Below are 10,980 nucleotides of genomic sequence, written 5' to 3' on the forward strand. Positions count from 1 at the left end.
TTTTGGGGGGGGGGGGGGGGGGGGGGGGGTAAGTTTAGAAAATTACAAATATCACCAAACAGAGTTAATAAGACCAATTGTATTCATTTTCATAGTATTTTTAGGTAAGAAAAAAATACGAGATTTCGATTTGATTTGTATACCTGCCTATGAAATAGAGTGGTGTCTTCATGACGTTTATAATTTTCGGCGCAATTGAATTTGACGTTTAAGTGCTTTCTGGTGAGAAAAAAGTGTAAGGGTCGCAGGTAAAAAATAGGGTCGGTGGGGGTACACTTGTTTTCCTAATATAATGGTATATAATGCAGTTAGTGAATAGTCGTGTAATCCTCCGACGACAGTGTTACCAAAATGCATAAAATCGAAAAAGATTCACCTTTCCTAGAATAGGTCGCTTGTAAATCAAATTGTAAAGCATAACAAGAGAATTAATAAAGGGGAATATTAAACAATATGTGGGACATTCATTTTATTCTTTTCTAATGCTTTGAAGTTTGCAATAAATGAAATAAGGGCTTAGCACCGATCGTTTTTTTTTTTATTATTTTTTCTCCCATTTAGAAAATTTGGCTTTTCCTTGCACTAAAGCCACTCAACAGTTTAGCTCCCCGCGTCGATACGACGAAATATTTTAATAAAAAAAATTGTGGTTTTAAGTGAGAAATTATCTATTTCAATTACATGATTTCACGTTTTGTAAATTCAGTTTTACAGAACTTTTTCTGAATAGATGAAAGTTATCTTCATGCGCAGTGGGATTTTTTATGTTTCACAGCTGCACATTTAGGCATTATCGCCATATATACATGAAAAGCTTAGCAGATTGTGTATTCTATGGAACAGATGAACACCAGATGAAGTAATCAGTTTGAAAAAAAAAATCGTCATTATATCTGTTTAAAGATCCTTGTAACACTGCCAAAAAGAAACTATGCATTCCAAACTTCGGACTTCAGATTGTTATACCAGCGCCGAAACAGATTTAGTTACCTGGACAACGGATGTAAACGAGCCCAACTGTGCTACACTTATATCCAAACGGATGTTAAAGGGAGGTCACTGTAATATACATGTAGGAAAACGGCAGTACAATGGGACAGGGATCCTTTAGTCAAAATAGCTGTCATTTATGATGTGCAATAAGACCTATCCCGCAAGTCCGGGTCTACATTTTGTACATGCATTCGTGTCGAACGTGCATATTGTCACAAAAGTGCGCTAAGGATGTTTCAAATTCAAACACCAACAATTTGGTTTGTGGTAACGTAGGTGTTAAGGATCGGTGCATTACATCATTTTAAGAAACACTGTGCATTGTATAACAAGGTATTATTAATTGCGTACAGTAAAAATGAAAAAATGTGGATATTTTCATCCATGTATCATATTATTGTGTATTGTCTCGATGTGTTTCCTTCTTTTTTTAAACAGTTTGGCAAGTTTTACCAGTTGGTGATGTTCAGTGTGTATAAAAGGTAGAAAAATACGTGTCCTTAGTTTGCACAGGCATTTTGTAAATCAAACAACAACAATTAAATAAATCATCGATGTACCTGGTTCTCTATGCTGTTATTAGTTTGTTTATACGGCATATACAGTACTATAATACAGCAATATATTGTTATCATAGCTTCAACTACAATGTGTAATTTAAGAGGATATAATTATTCAAGTCGTGGAATGATATTAACAAAGGTAATTGACATGTAATTGTCGTTTTTTATGGTTTGCTTTGCTTTGGTTTGCTTGTTCTTTGCCGTGTTTTGAAAGTGGAGGGAAACCGGAGTGCCCGGAGAAAAAACACCGACCTGCCGAGGGGGGCTTACTGACAGCCTGGTTGAGGGCTAGTGATCATTGATGTCGGACACCTTAACTTCTTGGCCAACGGAGAGGGGGGGGGCTTGTTTTAAATGGATTCTAATGACGATAAAACGTACTTGTGTGTTTATGCCATCTTTGTTTGATCTATGAACGTTTTTATCGTTTGTTCAACCTTTATCAATTTGGCGTAGCGGCATAACAATATAGACAGCTTATTTATACAGTTGTATCAAATTGACAAATACTTCAGTCGGATGGCAGTAACATGGCCAGGATTCGACTACCCAATCGAACCTAAAAAGGTTTTGAAGTACCTATTCAACCGCGTTGGTTTTCTTCCACTTTTTCTTCCACACATCTTACGCTCTTCAATCCGGGCCAACAGAAGTGAATACTATTAGATGATAAACTTGTCTTGTTATAGTTGTAAAATACATTAAGTTTATACACTTTCTTGGCAGTGCTTGCATTACGATTTTAGTTTTAATTTGTGTATTCAGTCGTTTATTTTACAATGTACTTTTATGAACAAACCTGAAGATCATACTTATATTTCATGTATGAAAAGAAGATGTTATTCATCTTCAAATCAAATTATCAGGGTAATTTTTACAAATAGACGAAAAACTATGTGCTCTATTTCGCATAACCCGCTTTTCAGATTCAGTCTCTGTGTTTTATCGATAGACCAACACAATGAGAATTATTTCTATATAGATATCCTTCATGATTTTATCAGTGTTGTAGCCTTGTTTTAGTCTGAAATTGTTCAGTAGATAAAGTGAAATTGATGTTATTCCCTGTGCTGTCGTGGGGATAGCCTATTGTGACGGCGACACTAACAATTTAATGTTGGTTTTATTTATCAATTTTTAATAAAAAGTAAAGCAGATGAGTGTTAACTTCTGTTTTGAAAAAATATTTTAGTTTATATTTGGGCGTTCATCGAGGTTAACCTTACATGGTGTTTTTTTACAATTCAGAAAGGTAAACAAATATAAAAGCAAAACAACAATGAACAACATTTGTATAAAAACTAAATCATTCACGCAGGTAGATGTAATATATCATGTAAAGTTGTTTAGCTGTTTCGTTTTTTAGCCAATGACGTGTGAAATAGCTTTTATTTTACAGTAAGACATCAATTAAAATACCGCAATTTCCAATAAAAATACCACGTCAAATCAATATCTCGTTTATCTTCAATGGGATCTGTGGTATTGGTAAAAGAAAAATATTATTAAAAGTATTCTTGCGGAGCAGTGCATCTGTACATTTATATATTTCTGAGCTTCGCATACAAAATATTGTGTCATTACATTTATCTGTAAGATCATTTCTGATATCCACGATGCATGAATATTTTGTTATTAACGACGGTGTTTATTAACAGGAAACCGATTATTAATTACTGACGTAATTCACAACCAACGCAATGTGGTGACCAAGTTGATGACGTTTTCACACGACGCAATGTGGCGACCATGATGTTGACGTTTTTTACACTCCCTGTCCTAGTGATTTGCCTTAGAGTATTTGCATATAGTTTACATTTTGGTTCACATAGTAAAATTGGCTAGCTTTACAGCTTTAGCAACTGCTGTTTACATGCTTGACTCAGACAAGTGAATTTTGGTTGGATACGTGTATATATACGAAACAAAAATTCTACGTTTCATTGTATCTCAATATATCGTTTGAGTGAAGGATTTATTTTGAGATTCAGTTAATCCATCTGTTTTTTTAGGGTTTTTTTATCAATGGTGTTCTTGTCTTTATCTTTTTGTTGTATATTGTAACATCTAAGTTTGTTATTCTCTGTCTTGAAAAAGGGACTATTGTCTTGAAAATTTGACAAATTACTTTGTCTGCACTGTCCTTATTACTTCTTTGCCTATACATCTATATTCAGACAAATGTATCGTACCATATGCGATTTTATGTCTATGCAGACAGCACCGGATACAGGTACAACCCCAAACAAACATATAAATGAGTACGCCCATGCTTTCTAAATAAATCTTTTAGACGGTGAACTAATAACTTTCCATTAAGCGTATGTATGCATGCAATATATAACATGCGGTGTAAAGTAGAAGAAAGCGCACCTGTTATACAGATACCAACAGGTGTCGCAAACAACACACTTTTACAGACGTGCATGACAGCACAAAGTTGTCAAACAAGCAGACAGTTTATGTATACTCAACTATAAAACACAGAAGGTTACTGAACACATCGAACGTTGTTCGTATGTTAATGTGTCGCATCTTCAAGTCACGTTCCTTCCATATATGAACTGCATGTGTAATTTAATGGGATTGTGTCACAAAGAGACCAGTATAATACATGGTACTCTTTTGAAATACCTATCTTAAGGATCCCTGTCCCCTTGCATTGTAGTTTTTTCGTATATACAGTAACCTCCCCTAAGTTCATTTTGGCTATAACTGTAACAGAGTTGGGCAAGGACACCTCCGTTGACCAATTAGCACAGTCGATTAGACAAATAGTATAACAATCTCAAGTCCAGGGTTCGACTCATGGTCTAACCTTACTCATTTCTGTTTAAACTCAGAACATTGTGGTGTGTTTTTTTTTACATTTTGCTTATCTCTAATTTTTTTTGTAAAAAGTCCAGCAATGTCTTGTTTTCTTTTCAGAAATGATTCGTCAAAGATGTAGTCATGCCAGCAAAATCATTTTCCTCTGTATAGTTTACAGTTCTTGGCAGTGTTGCATGGATCCTTAATAAAATGATCTTCATTTACGCAATAGAAAGAATAAGAGATTGTTGAGTATTTGAGTGTGAAAGAAAGGAAAATCTCGCTCAACGATGAGTAAATTAGAGTAAGCTCCGAGACTACAAGGAGTGTGAGTGTTGTACTCCAAATGATTTTGGCCCAAGGGTTGAATTGTCCTTCGTAATAATGAAATTTGTTTATTTATATCTTATAATAATTTAATCTTGCTTATAACAACCATTTTTATTTACTTTAAATTTTATGTTATCAGCCCCTAACGTAAAAAATGACGTCGCCGTATGTAACGTCGCTTTTGATTGGCTGATACAGCGGCGTAATAATATCTAAGAGAAAAGAGTCACTAGAAGTGGATTTTCACAGGAATTGTGTATAGTAGATTAAATTATAAGGATTGACTTGAATATATTTTTATGTTATGGAACTATAACACACAAAAAACGGAGTTTACTCTCATGATAAACCGTTTATTTTGAGTACACTCCGGTTTTTTGTGTTATATCTCCATAACATGAAAAATATGTTCAAGTTAATCCTTAATTAACGTCACTTGAAAGTTTGTTTATGACGTCACAATATCTAATATATCTAACAAACATCAAATGCAAATGCAAAATGACGATAGCAAGTGTACACTCCGTTTAAACGCAAACGTTACGCAAAAGCAACGCACTTTTGGTAAAAAAAACCGATTAAGGTTCTGTGACTTTGTTCGGTGTACGACAGGACGGCAAATAATTATTGCACATAAAAAAGAAAAGTATGGGAGGACGTCTTGTTACTGTCACGTGACAGTCTCTTTACCCAAGATATGTCCATCCTATTCAAACACGGGCTAGAGAAGTACTCGCTTTTCAAGGTACATTGTACAGTGTAGATTAAACACAGATTCACAGCACACATCTCAATGGTTAGAGTCCGACAAATCATGACGATAACCCTTTCCCGAAAAGCTATCATATGCTGATGTTGAAATAAAAATAGGAAAACGATTCCCTGGGTGTCAGCGACCTCTGACTCTTCTCTGAAATTCCGCCTCGAACAAATGTTTAATGATAGATTGGGTATCTTGCACTAATAAATCCTTACCAAATGAGGGGATCGTCCAACTAAATGTGAACGTCTATAACTCAAGCATCCAGGGACATAAGAACATGGCGTAGCTTGGCGACTACCAAAAGTGCAATCCGTTCTGTTCCATTCGAAATTGCAATACAATGTACTTTACTTCCCGACTTTTAAATGCAGATATATGTAATTGTAAATCTTAGTATATCTAAGATCTACTAAGCCAACAATAAAGTCTCACTTGATTTTAATTTAGAAATCATGAGAATTTAAAGGCGTGTCGATGCAAATTTCTTCGAAATCGGGCGAAAACCGGAAATGTTTGTAAAGCACGGCTCTTTCGATTTGGGTGGCGGGGTGGTGACGTGGATACCGCACTAGCCAACTGTGTTCGATTCTCCGTTCGGACGTGAACAGATATTGGTCACCTGTCCGATCGAGTGGGTTTTTCTTTGGGTACTCCTTGTTCTTCCCGTATAAAGACAACCTGCGCGCTAGCATCTGAGCCAATAATAATGATTAACCTAAGTTGGTAAAATTGTTTAATAATAGCAGTTAAATAAAAAAAAATGTTTTATTTGAAATGGTTTTTCTTTCCTGTTAAAAGACAATGGCATTTTCTGGAGCTCTGGTAGGAAAATGTAAGTTAACTTTGCTTACAAAGGGTATCGTGCGGAAGTGGAATTATCCAGCTCTTCGCCACCATTAACAAATTTCAGCAATATTTTGGTGAACTCTTTCCACTTGGGGACAACTGGAGAACAGACGACCGCATACCCAAACACTTGAACCTGTAAGATTTATTCCTGTCCAAACATATGGTCGAGATTAGAAGACTGTAAGCCCAAACCATATTGAAAAGGAACGCTGGTGTTGAATCGGACATATTAGTAGAGTGGAAGTATAGAGTTGAACTCGGTGAGGAACCCAACTTCTTATTGCTTTTAAAAATGAAACGACGCTTTCGGAAAAGAATCCCTCCCTTTGTGATAATTAGGGAGAAATAACAGCAGGAATACAGTCTCAATACAATTCTTAGCTCATGGCAGAACAGGGAAGGATATATTAAGGCAGCTGTGAGGAGACGGGGTCGATAGGGTCCACTGACCGGTAAACCATGAAGGTGGAAAACAGTCTGACCAAAACGACCTTCATGGTCGAGTCACACTGAAAAGAGGTCACAGTTCTCGACGTCACGCTCAAGACAGAAGCAAGAGTCTTACAGACGGTTAAGAACACAATTTTCTCTCAAGAACAGCTGGCTGCTACATCCAAACCAAGGGTGATGTTCAGCGGTGGTATATATCTAGTCGGTATGGTTAGGCTTCCTTTCGTGAGCTCGAGTACTGGCAAGACATTTACAGGTGTCAAAAAGTCAACCTTTGTAATTTGCATAAAATTTGAAAAAAGCACACGCTTTCGACGCAGGGAGATCAAACTAGTACTATATATCTACTTATGAACTAATGTTTTCATGACATTTTTAATTGATTTGCTGTACGAAAATAAAACCATTTTATCAGCATATGTGATGGTAGTCCGAATTCTGACGTTTTACCGACATTTTTTTATATCGGTCTGTCGTCGATTAACGTCAGAACTCCGGCCCTCTATAACATGCGGGAAATAAGCGACCCGCGCCAGGGTCGCTCTTTAAACTGATATTTTAGAAACAAATCGTCATTTACACACACATGTCGCACATGGATCGAAAGATCGATATAAAAAAGTCCATAAAATGTCAGAATAATTCGGACTAATGTTATGGGAAAGACATATTAATAATAAAACACAAAATACATATTATACAGTTCATTGAATAGTATGTACCTTTCTTCGTGAAATTTAATCTATTTAATTTAATTATTAATGACTTTATGCATTTAAATGTGTGATAGTTTGATAGAATAAATCTAATCTTATCTGAGCTTGTCTTTAAATATTTGAACTACGTCTCGTAATAACACGGTAATCTATAGTGGTAGGACATATTTCATTAATTCATTAATTCATTCATTTTTCCATCCAAGCATCCATCCATCCATTCATTCATTCATTCATTCATTCGTCCATGCATACATTTTCCCATCCAAGCATCCATTCATTCATTCATTCATTCATAAATTAATTAATTCATTAATAAATTCATTAATTCATTCGTTCGTTCATTCATCCATTTAATCATTCATTCAGTCGCGATGGTTGACCTGTGGTCCTACAAAGCATTACTGTAATTATGTTGATGATTAATGTATGAACGCCTGCTATGAAAACCTGACATGAAAATCTGACAGAAGAAGGACAACAACCTAGAATAATTAGTGCTACCTGAGTAAAGACACACAGTACACTGTATAAGCTACGGAAATATAAACTATTACCACACATCAAAATAATAATATCATTCCAAACATGATTGTCGCATTTATTGACCCAAACGCGTTGTGGATTTTGTGAATACATGTATATGATCAGAGACGTGATATGCGTCGACAAGGAACAGAGTACCCCCTCCCCCTTTATACTTATATCGCGTCGCACAGGCCAAGACACAGACTGACTCCCACTCCATATATATATTTATATAGCGACATTTTATGGGGGTCGGGTCTGTGCCTTGCCCCTAGCCTGTGTATACGTCCATTCAATCATTTCAATTACATCTGAATTGTACATGCTCTTTAAATAAATCTTTCTTGGTCGTCTTTTGTTGTAGAAACAATGTGCTTTGATACACTCGAGTAAGGTTTTACAACATCTTCGACCCAAACAGAGTAACTGTCAATCTATTTTATTGTATGCGTGTTTGTGTATACATGCATGTGTGTGTTAGGGGAATTCGGGCAGGATATGTACTCCGCCCAATGTTGGCCTATATACACTGCATGAATTTCTGTTTCGCACTAGACCTTTAAACCGAGACAAGTGCAGAGTGAATTCTGATATTTGTTTCATAAATGACTAATGTAATAGGAACGAATTAATTATCCTCAATATCGTTTGATGTCGTCACAATACGTCAAAATACATAGTTATATTTTTTTATATTTTTTTTATACCGCTTTATCACAACTTAGGTCGTCTCAAAGCGGTTTACAAATTATAATCCGTTGTTATTTTGCGTTTGTAACCAGCCAATAACTTTATCTACCTTATGAACCTACAGCCGGTGCTGCCATTTAGGCTGACAGCTAGCATTCAACTATTCTAGCACTACCCAGCCTATACTCTTTTACATCTGCTTAGACTGGAACAAGCGGAGTAAAGCATCTTGTTCAAGGATACAGCACAGTGCCATGAGGGGATTTGAACATGCGACCCTTCGGTCACGAGCCCGATTTCCTACCACTATAGACTACCGTGTTATTACGAGAAGTGGCTCAAATATTTAAGACAAGATCAGATAAGATTATATATATTTTATCAAACTATCACACATTTAAATGCATAAATCACATATTTACATAAACGGAAACTAATTAAAATGCACGGCCTTAACTGACTTACGAGACACTGTAAGTCGTTATAATTCATTTATAATTAAATTAATTAAATTGCACGAAGAAAGGTACACACTATTCGATGAACTGTCACGAGACCAGTGTCCTACCACTAGACTACCGTGCCTCCGGATTGCCAGTTGGTGTTTTTCATTATAGGACACTTATTTCAATCATTTCAATGTTATAAGATCATCATGCTGGGGTGACAGGACCCTGGGAGCAATCACAGGTAGTATGTGTATTAATCTTTTTATGACCTGCAAAGAGCTTGGTCGCTTCTAAGAACAGACAGACAAACAACAAAGAACTGATGATGTTACAGCATCCCTCATTAACAAGCTTTACCTGGTCTGTACGTGACATGCAAAGGCAATAAAATTAGCTCAAAGATGATTCTCAATCAGTATCCTAAACCAGCATTCAATTTCTCACTATTCCAATATTGGAGAAGCAACGGCTGCAATATCCATTCCTTTTGAATGACCTAATGATAAAACAATTTAACCATGTACATTTTTATGTCAGAAAGCATTATATCGTGAACATATTTTGAACCTAAAGCATGATTAACCACTGTACCAGTATCTTCAGAATCCTGATGCTGCAATAGATATAAACAGGACCATTGCAATTTCAACACAGACGTGATATATAAATAACAGTGATCTCACCAAGTTGTACATGAACCTGAATTGTAATGCAATTATGTTATTTACTGTAGTGATGTAAAAATAGAAATATAATGAAAAAAGTTCATATAACCCAAAAAAGGCTTTTTGAATTCCGTGAGAGAAATTCATGTTAGGAGTGACCAACATATATTATTGATATATCATTTATGGTGGGTACATAACTGTCTGACATACGGTACATATCGCTTACAATTTTAACGAAAAACAATATAGTGGAGGAATGAATGACACGGGGTTAATGAAATAACAATTTCAGATATAGCGACTTAGGACCTTTACATCAATGAAGAGTGTTTGATTCTAGTTCTTAATTTTCATACCATAAAAATTCAGTCACATGATAGTGATTCCAACCAACTTTGTTCCCACTGAGAGTAAACAAATATACTCAAAAGTGTTATTTCCCCATATAAACTACAGTAAGGCCAAAAACAAGATTACATATGCTTTGGATAACCTAATCATGACCTACTTTAAATTTTCCTGTGGACCTTAGGGAACATTTTATCACTTACTTTGTATCTATGAAGATCATTTTAATAGTCCGGGAAAGATCACATACACTTTCTTCCTGTTATGGTCATGGGATCCTGACCACATTCTTGACAGAATAATAACCATTGAAATGCATAGAAATTCATTTAAATTCTTACATTTGTTATTATCCTGTAAGTATATATTGATTCATGAAAATATATAAAAAAAAATAAAAAAATGCCTGCTTACTGACCAACCCTATTTTTCTCTGGAATGTTGCATGAAAAACATTTTTGTTTTGTTTTAGCCTTAACATTAATCCTTTCTGAAGGAGGAATGAATGATCCAGAGGTAGCAAAATATTCATAAAGGGCCTGTTTCCAGTAATGTTAATTCTCCATAGGAGCCTGCCCCCGTATAATTTCTTATCTAGCTCAACTACTGTTTTTTTCTTTTCCGAAGAATAATTTTACACCTTTCCGACACCCAGATTTCATAATTTCAGTGAAAATGTATTTTTATAAAGTTGTCAATTTCAGCATCAAAGACATAAGTTCGTAAATAAAAGAAGGTTATCTCGAAATTGTAATTCGCAACATAGTATAAATTTCTTTTGATAAATATTTCCAAAACATCGTGTTTATTCATAAAACATAA

Source organism: Mizuhopecten yessoensis, unplaced genomic scaffold (genome assembly GCF_002113885.1).
Source record: "Mizuhopecten yessoensis strain PY_sf001 unplaced genomic scaffold, ASM211388v2 scaffold9023, whole genome shotgun sequence".
In the NCBI taxonomy this organism is placed as follows: domain Eukaryota; kingdom Metazoa; phylum Mollusca; class Bivalvia; order Pectinida; family Pectinidae; genus Mizuhopecten; species Mizuhopecten yessoensis.